This window comes from Hevea brasiliensis, chromosome 16, assembly GCF_030052815.1.
Source record: "Hevea brasiliensis isolate MT/VB/25A 57/8 chromosome 16, ASM3005281v1, whole genome shotgun sequence".
Lineage (NCBI taxonomy): Eukaryota > Viridiplantae > Streptophyta > Magnoliopsida > Malpighiales > Euphorbiaceae > Hevea > Hevea brasiliensis.
Window position 1 is genome coordinate 62,528,868 of NC_079508.1, and position 9,991 is coordinate 62,538,858.

Here is a 9,991-nt window from a genome sequence, read left to right on the forward strand (position 1 = left end):
GTGGTATCCTCATCCTTATCTAGGGCGACTATACTTTCAAGACTCACCTTTATGTACTCATGCCTTGCACGAAATGGGCACACCATTTAAACCCATACAGACAAAAACATAGCATTTCTTGGAGTACGTATCCTCATGATGGACCTCACATGTCTACTAACTCTATTTCACATTTCTACGTACTCCACAAAAATCAAGACACTAAATGAGGCACTTTTATATTTCCCGAGGTATAACGCAGAATCTAGAAACAAAGATACAGAAAAGACAAAACAGAATCCTATACTCCGCATGTGACTCCTAGTAGACTCTTCCCAACACTTAGATAATTTTTCCCTATGAATCTGGAGCCTAAGCTCTGATACCACATTTGTCACGACCCAACCTATGGGCCGGACCGGCACTAAGACCTGGGCCAGCCTAAAGCCCCCGAGGCCCGTAGTAAGCCTAACTGTTCATTAACCCAACTCTAAGGCCCATTTGGGCCCAATATCAAGAAAACAAACGGACAGAGTCCGGCCATAAAATGGACTTCCCAACGGGGAGTTTTCGACTCACCCGACCTGTAAACATAATAAATACTCAATTGGGGAGCTCAGCTCACCCTCCACATACTCATATCCTCATAAAAATAAATGGGAGCTCAGCTCCCTCATCCAATCCATCAAATATGCATATCATTATACGTTTACAGGTCCAACATGATAATAATATTACAGACCATAATCAAATAAATACTTCTAACACATGCGGAAATTCTAGGAGTAAATAAAATTACACAAATATTGATAAACAACCTGCGAAGGAGAAAAGCAGGTTAACCAAAATAAAATCCTCCTGTAGCCTGAAAAAAATATTGAACAGGAGTGAGCGTTCGACTCAGAGAGTAAAATATCAATTTTAACCATAATCTCTATAACTATCTAAAACTAATGCAACCTGTGGAATGAAATGTAACATCAGCAATAAATTCACATCATAGCATCAAAAAGGTAATTTGGAGCACTCACACACCCTGTAATATCCATCATAGCATATGGGAGCTGATCCCCTATACAGCTCTCTTAAATCCAACCTGGTGCCAGCGAAGAACTCAGCTCGGACTTCCACTTAATAACCAAATCGAGGGTCCCAGCGAAGAACTCAAGCCGTGACTACCCCTTGAAGGATCGGGTCCCTGAAGAACTCAAGCGTGACTACCCATCCTATCCATAGTCCACACCACATCACACGCACGCCAACGCACGCACACTGCTCCAAATTACCGCAACAACATTCATGGCACTTTAACAGTTATCAATGCAACATAAATCGTGCCTAGAGTTTAACTATATAATTATATGCATATAAGTGATGCATGGGCATGCTGAACATATAATAATATCGAAATTACAATTAAAATTAATATTTTACTCACAGACTTGACGACAATCACTGTGGCGGCTGGGCGGAGGAAGAAGGCTGTCCCGGCTCACCTGACAATTTCATTACAATCATTTAATAAATTTGACTCAATACAAACAAAGAAAAAGACCAATACGTCCTAAGTCGTGCCGAAAATCTGGCAGAGTCTCCCCTATACCTAGGACTTACCCAACCTGCAAAAGGGCTCAAAACACACTTCTATATCCACAATCCATATATCCACAACTCAATCACATCACACAGCCCCTCCTGGGCCCACCAATTCAATCATCCATCACAACATGTAAAATTTCAATTTAGTCCCTATAATTGACCATTTTTGCAAAAACTGCCCAAATAAGCTCTAAAAATTCTAAAACTTTGCCCCGCTGTCCTTAGCAATATTATTAAGCTATTGCAAAAAGAATCATAATTTTCTAAGCTACCACAAATATTTTATGGATTTTTAATCCTATTTAAGCACTAGAAAATTACGAAAAAGCAAGGTTCAGATTTACCTTTGCCGATTCCGACTTCGGGAACGTGCTCGGGATGCCTGACAATGGTAGGGTAGCCAAAACCTCGATCCAATTCGGAGACTTTTCCGGTAGCTGGTCTGTCTGGCCGGAAATTCACAGATCCGGACAACTGTCGAATTTCCGCGAATTGAGGATACCTACACGAAGCCCAATAATAATATATAAAAAATCAGGGGTGTTACAGGCAACTCCTGACATGAACCAATAACCATTATGCATTCAATATCGTGCACTTACGGTACCTTTTGAATTGAAATATGGCTTAATTCACTTATTGTCTACTGTTCGTAGTTTTGCAAGTGAGGAACCTCACAAACACCTCAAGAAGTTCCATATTGTGTGTTCAAGCATGAAACCTACAGGTATTACAGAGGAGCAAATTAGGTTGAGAGCATTCCCATTCTCATTAGAGGATGCAGCTAAAGATTAGTTCTACCACCTACCTTCTAGTTTCTTAAACACGTGGAATGACATGAAGCTGTTATTCTTAGAGAAGTACTTTCTAGCTTCAAGGGCAGTCAACATCAGAAAAGATATTTGTGGCATTAAGCAGTATAATGGGGAGTCATTGGGTGAGTATTGGGCGAGATTCAAGAGATTGTGTGCAAGTTGCCCACATCATCAAAGAAGTGACCAATTACTCATTCAACATTTTTATGAAGGTCTTCTTCCTACAGACAGAGACATGCTAGATGCAGCTACAGCTGTGCAAGGTTCATGGGGGAACCAAACCAAACCGAAGAACTGCACCGAACCGACAGGAACCGTACTGAACTAAAGTTATTTTGATACTTTGATTCAGTTCTGGTTCTTCATTAAGAATTGAATTAGAACCGTATCAAACCAGAATCGACCTAAGAACCGAATTTATATCTTTTTTTTCTATATATTTTAAGATGTATTATATGCTTTCAATATATATATATTAATTCTTATTTACATTCGTATCTTATAGTTAAATATTATATGATTAATAAATAGTTAAAATGTATATTATGTGATATACTATTATATTATATAATATATTTAATCATAAATTATATATGCACCTTAGAGTTAAATATTATGTAATTTAAAAATAACTAAAAGATATATTATATGATATATTATGTATTAATAACTCAATTTAAAAATTAAATGCTAATTCAAGTATAATTTTTTAAGGAAATAATTACGTAAAATTATTTTAAGAACCGAGAATCGAATTGGAATCGTACCAAATTGAAGAATTGAGAACTGTACTGAACTAGAACCGAAACAATGAATAACCGAATTGAAATTATACTAAAATTTTTGTTCGGTTCTAATTCTTAGACAAACCTCAAACCAAACTGAAATCGAACATCCCTAAATGCAGCTATTGGAGGTGCTTTGGTAGATAAGACACCTGAAGCAACAAAGAACTTGATATCAAATATGACTACAAATTCACAACAGTTTGGAGTAAGGAATGATCCACCTACAAAAAGAGTCAATGAGGTAAGTACATCTTCCTTAGAAAATCAAATAGATAATTTGACTTCTCTTGTTAGCTAGTTAGTTATAGAGAATGTGCAACAAGTGAGGACATGTAGTATATGTGTAGCACAAGAACATCCATGTCCTATATTGTAAGAGGATTCCATTGAGCATGCAAATGCAATTAGAGAATTTCCTGATCCACCACAAAGGAATTATGATCTTTATGCAAATACATATAATCAATGATGGAGAAATCATTCTAACCTTAGCTATAGCAATCGAGCATAAAGGAACACATTTCCTAATTGACTCCCTAATTTCAACAAAGTGCAACCTCAGTTTTAAAGACAATCATAATTAATAACTTAAGATCAAGGCATGTCTTTAGAAGATATTATCAAATCTCTTATTACTAATACTATAAATTTTTAAAAAGAAATAATAATAAGTATTCAGAAATTTATATGTTTATATTTTAAATTTATAATATATTAAATTTAAACAAAAATTAAAAATCATAAATATTTATTAAAATCGAGTTCAAGGAAGGCAAGCTCCATTTAAATTAAACAGTGCTTCTTTACTTATCTGGAAAATTCATTAATCGATAACGTGGAAGATTTTTTTTTTTTTTCCATTTAAAACAATTGTGATCCCAAAGATTTGTATTGATATTTTAATATTAAATGGTAAACAAATCGTAGAAAATAATTTTTGCCGGTATTTTGTAGTCAAATCATGCGCATGACAAACAAAGAGAAGCAGAGTCGTTTTGCTGGGCAACAATTTTGACATAAATAGTCAACTATTTGCAAGACTCGTCTTAATTGTATGTGAAAATTCATGCGTATGCAAAAAATAGTAAAAAAAAAAAAAAAGGGCGCTATTTGCAAGAGTTGTTTTTATCGTTTGTGAAAATTTCCTCTAATTTGCATGATCGATGGGACAAGATTGCCCCACTTCTTTTAAGCGGCTGCCCCCACTCCTTGCATTCAACATATTTTTATGTTAATCATTGCATTCAACATTGATGATTACGAATTAATGCATATTTATGATGACAAAATTCCTTTCCCATTTTAAGTTTTATTTTAATTTTATTTTTATTTATTATTATTTTAATATATTTATCTCTTCTTATTATATTTTTTATTATAATTAAATAAAATAATATTTTAATAAATTATTAATATGAAAAATAAGATTATTTAAATTTTTATTAATTTTTATATAAAAACTTTAAAAAATACTTAAAATAAGATAAAGGGAGTAATCATTATGAACGGTAATATTTTATTTTTGATCTAGATAATCTAATTTTAGTGTTTAATTATTGGATCTCACCAATCAAAGTGTTACTATTACACCAAGATTAAAAAATAAAAAAAATATATATAAATCTCATTGAAAGTTATTTTATTTTATTTTATATTGACATTGATCTTCTTAAAGCAATCAAATCTCAATTGAACCTAAAGTTGAATCAAAGAATTTTTCTTTGAAAATTAAACAAAAAAAGTCGACCAATTTGAAGTTGAATGCAATCAAAAATAAAAATCATATAATAAAAAACTCCCCAAATTGCAACTCTATAAAAAAACAAAAATTACAAGAATTTAAACTCCCCAAATTAAAAGTTTTTTAACTTAATTATGCAAAATTTTTAAAAAAATTAATACAATAAATAATTCACATAAAATTTTGAATTTTTTCAGTCAATTGACCAAATTTTTATGATCGAAAGATGAAAATGTTGTTTACCATTTTATCCACCCGCTTCGAAGCGCGTAATTGTGGGATTTTGGCCAATAGAACGGTGCGTTTCGTTGTAGCACAGAAAGATATTTGGGCTCAGACTAATTAAGACAAGCTTCATATGAACGTCCAATATGTGAGGGCTTCATCCATCTCTCTCTCATCCGTAAACTAAACCATCTTCTCCATTTTTTTTTTTTTAAATTATGAATATATATATATATATATATAAAACAAGGAGATATTACTAAAAAGGTGATATGTAGTATTTTATTTAAAAAATTTATTACATGTTGCCTTTTATAAATATTCTCCTTCATATTAATTATTATTTATTTTTTAATTATTATTATAATTATTTAAAATATTATTATATATTTATGATTAAATTATTTTTTTAATTTAATTTTTAAAAAATTAAAACTTGTTTTAATTAAATCAATATGTAAAAATTATTTATATTATTTTATAAATACTTATTTTTTAATTTTTTAATTATCATTATTATTTATAATACTACCTTAACATTTATTATTTAAATTATTATTATTTTTAAAATTCAAATTTTAAAAAATTAAGATTTTTTTATAATTAAATGTAATATTTAAAATTTTTTTATAAATTTATTTATGCAAAAAATATTATTTACCAAATATTACCAGTAATAATAATAATAATAATAATAACAACAACTGTTAAAAAAAATTAAAAGATAATAATAATAATAATAATACAATATCATTGATATCCATTAGTTTTAAGAAAATTGACTACTAATTTATGATCTAATAATCAATCATAAATATTCTTCTTTATATTAATTATTATTTAATTTTTTTATTTCTTTTTAAATTATCATTATTATTTACAATACTATCTTCATATTTATTATTCAAATTATTATTTTCTTTAAAATTTAATTTTTAAAAATTAAGACATTTTATAATTAAATATAATATTTTAAAATTATTTACATTATTTTATAAATACTAATTATTATTTAATTTTTTATTTTTTTAATTATTATTACTATTTATAATACTATATTAATATTTATGATTTAAATTATTATTTTTTTGTTTAATTTTAAAAAAATTAAGATCTTTTTATGATTAAATGTAATATTTATAAATTATTTATATCATTTGTTTTATAAATTCATTTATGTAAAAATATTATTTATCATATATTGCTCTCCATAATAATAATAATAATAATAATAATAATAATAAATCATTGATGGTCATTGATTTAAAGAAAATTGATCATTAATTTGTGATCTCATAATTAGCCATCATATAATTTACTCAACCTTAAATTATTTGATATCTTTAATAAATATTTTTATTATATTGTTATATTTTTTATTATTTTTATTTTAAAATTTTTATTAAAAATTTTGAAAGGCAAAAAGTGTAGTTTATATTAAAAGTTATAAATATAAAATATAAAGACTTGGCTCATTTACAATAAACATATATTATTTTTTATGTTAATAATTTAATATTTTTTTATTTTACTTTTCTAAAATTAATTAATGCTTATTATTATTATTATCATTGTGGCCAACTTATGACGATTTAATTGAAATGGCCAAGTAAATAAGAAATTTTACTGTCATAAAAATTAAATTTGAATGTTTGTTATAGTTTTTTAATTAAATAATATTTAATTATAAATTAATTTTTTATTTACATAAATTTTATTTATTTGTTTATATATAGTATATCATATAAGAAATTTAATATACATCAAGTACTCTCTTCTCACTAAATATTTTCATTTTACCTAAATGTTCTTAAACCTTTTTTTAATTTACATTATTTTTTATTATATTTTTCAAAAGTTATTAGTTATCATTCTTAAAATTTATTTATTTAAATATATTTAATTAATATTTATTTAGTTATTAAATTTTTATAAATTTCTTATTTAATATTTCTTAAACTTTTAAATATTTTATTTTATTATAATTATACATAAAATGTAATGATAACTAATATTTTAATTATTTATATTTTATTATTATTAATTTTTAATAGAATTATTTTTAAATTTTAATTAAATATCTAAATTTTTATGCATAAATTATCTTTCAACCATATTTTTATATAGAATTAGAATTTCAATAACAAATTATAAATATGATTGCATAAAAAATGTAGCTACAAATAAATATAATTAAAACAATTAAAGTTACAGTATTAAAATTATGAAATTTATTTTTTAAAAAAAATATTAAGTATTTTAAATATTTATTATATTAATAGAAAAATATTTTTTAATTTTTAATTTTTAATTTTTATGAAATATATTTATTTTATATTATAAATTTATATAAAGTGATAATCATTTTTGTCAAATAATTATTTTATTAAAAATATATCATATTAATAAAAAAAGAATTTATATTTAGATATAGTATTTTTAAAAAATAATATATAAAATTTTATTTTTAATTATTAATAATGTTATACATATTCATTATTATTACAATTAAATAATTCAATTCATTGCTATTAATTTATTTTTTTATTATATTAATATCAAAAAATTATTATATTTATATATTTTTAAAATAATATTATTTTCTTATTTATTTAATGTATTTTTTGTAATTTATAAAAAATAAATATTGATTTTTATAAATTATGAGATAAAATATAAAAATTTCATAAAATTTAAATTAATTTTTGAATAAAGTATTGTTATTACATTTTAAATGAAATAATCATAAAAACTACTATTAATATATGTATAAGAATAATTAAATAGGTATTTTAATTAATTATATTATAAATTAATTAAAATTTTGTTATTATAACAAGTAAAAATTTATTTAAATTAAACTAAATAAGAGATAAATTCTAATTTAAAATTAATTTAATAATAATAATTTATCTTATTTAAAATGTAATTAAAAATTAAATTAAAAAATAAAAATTATAAGTTGCCCATTCACAGTATGTGCATTATGCTAGTTATATACTATCATTAGTGCATCCGATCAGGAGCCCTATCTCCCAGGAGCCCTTCAATTCCTGAAATCTTTCCTCCTCCATTTATAGTTTTTGGATTCCTCCTCCCCAAAGGGCTTTGAAATTAAACTCTGATGTTGCTTGGAAGGATAATTGTCAACTTACTTATATTGCAGTAGTGGTTAGAAATTTCAAAAGTGAGATCATTGATAGTATAGCAAAGAAATTTATTTAGACTAACCCTCTAGCCGAAGAAGCTAAGGCTTTTTTAGAAGTGGTTTTGTTGGCTAAGAATATTAGTGCTACGTCAATCATCTTTGAATCAGATTTGGCATTGCTTATTTTAGCTCTATCTGCTCCTCTGATCATAAATTGGTATTTCAAACTTCCGTTGCAGTAATTAAAAGTATCATCTCTTGTTTTAAATAAATGCATTTCTCTTTTAGTAAAAGACAAGCTAACAAAATAGCAGATTGTGTTGCAAAACTTTTATTAAAAAATTCATTATCTTGTAATTGGATTTGTAATTTGTCACTAGAACGTTGCTCTATTTTGTCTACTAATGCTCTTGTGGCTAGTTAATGCAAAAGTTTTGCTTAAAAAAAAAAAAGATTGTGGTTTATTTTTTTTATTTAAAATATTTACATTTTTTAAAAAGATAAATTATAATTTAGTTTGATTTAGTAAAATCTATAATTTTTTTCTATTTTTAAATCTATTTATGTAGTCATACTATGTAAATTTTAGCTAGAGAAACTCAGGCTCTTTTAGAAAGTGATTTTGGTTGCTAAGAACATTAGTGCTATCTTAGTCATCTTTAAATCAGATTTGGCATTGCTTATTTTAGCTCTATCTGATCCGCTGCTCATAAATGCATATTCAAACTTCAGTTGCAGTAATTAAAAGTACCATCTTTTGTTTTAGAGAAGTGCTATCTTAGTGTTATCTTTTGCTGGCTAAGAACATTAGTGCTATCTTAGTCATCTTTAAATCAGATTTGGCATTGCTTATTTTAGCTCTATCTGATCCGCTGCTCAGAAGTGCATATTGAAACTTAGTTGCAGTAATTAAAAGTACCATATTTTGTTTTAGAGAAGTGCAGTTCTCTTTTATTAAAAGACAAGCTAACAAAATAGCAATTGTGTTGCAAAACTTTTATTTAAGAATTCATTAACTTGTAGTTAGATTTGTAATTTGCCGTCAGAACTCTGCTATATTTTGTCTGCTAATGCCCTTTGTGGATAGTTAATGCAAAGGTTTTGCTTAAAAAAAAAAAAGATTATGGTTTATTTTTTATTTAAAATATTTACATATTTTTAAAAAGATAAATTATAATTTGGTTTGATTTAGTAAAATCTATAATTTTTTTTCTATTTTTAAATCTATCTATGTAGTCATACTATATAAATTTTAATAAACTTACAGATGAGTCCGTATCGCTAGAATCACAGTTAAGTCATACTAATTTTAATAAAAATAATCAAAATATCTTCTATTATATTTTTATATGAAATAATTTAGTTAATTAGATTTAGTAAAACCTATAAATTAGTTTTATAAATTATAATTATTAAAAATATAGATATATTTTTTAAAGATGTTAAAAATTTTGATAAATTATAAAATTATCCATACATTTTACAAAAATGATCCCGAAGCATTATAACTATTTATAAATTAGCACTTATATTTTTATAATTAATAAATATATAAGGATTAATATGTAAATAGTTATAATTATTAAAATTTAAATTAATTACTTTAAGACCCTTATATTTTTGTTAATTACAAATTCATATTTACATTTTAATAATATAATATAAAACATAAATACAATTTAATAGTTAATTTTGT

General features: G+C 25.4%; 1 long non-coding RNA gene across 1 annotated transcript; it reads right to left on the reverse strand.

Annotated features, from left to right (window-relative positions):
* Nucleotides 1-702: 702 nt before the first annotated feature.
* LOC131174738 (uncharacterized) lies at nt 703-2,118 on the reverse strand. The gene is made up of 3 exons (XR_009144969.1): nt 1,923-2,118; nt 1,418-1,475; nt 703-844 (listed from the first exon to the last, which is right to left on the reverse strand). It is a non-coding gene; the product is annotated as an uncharacterized LOC131174738 (long non-coding RNA).
* Between the last annotated feature and the right edge of the window lie 7,873 nt (nt 2,119-9,991).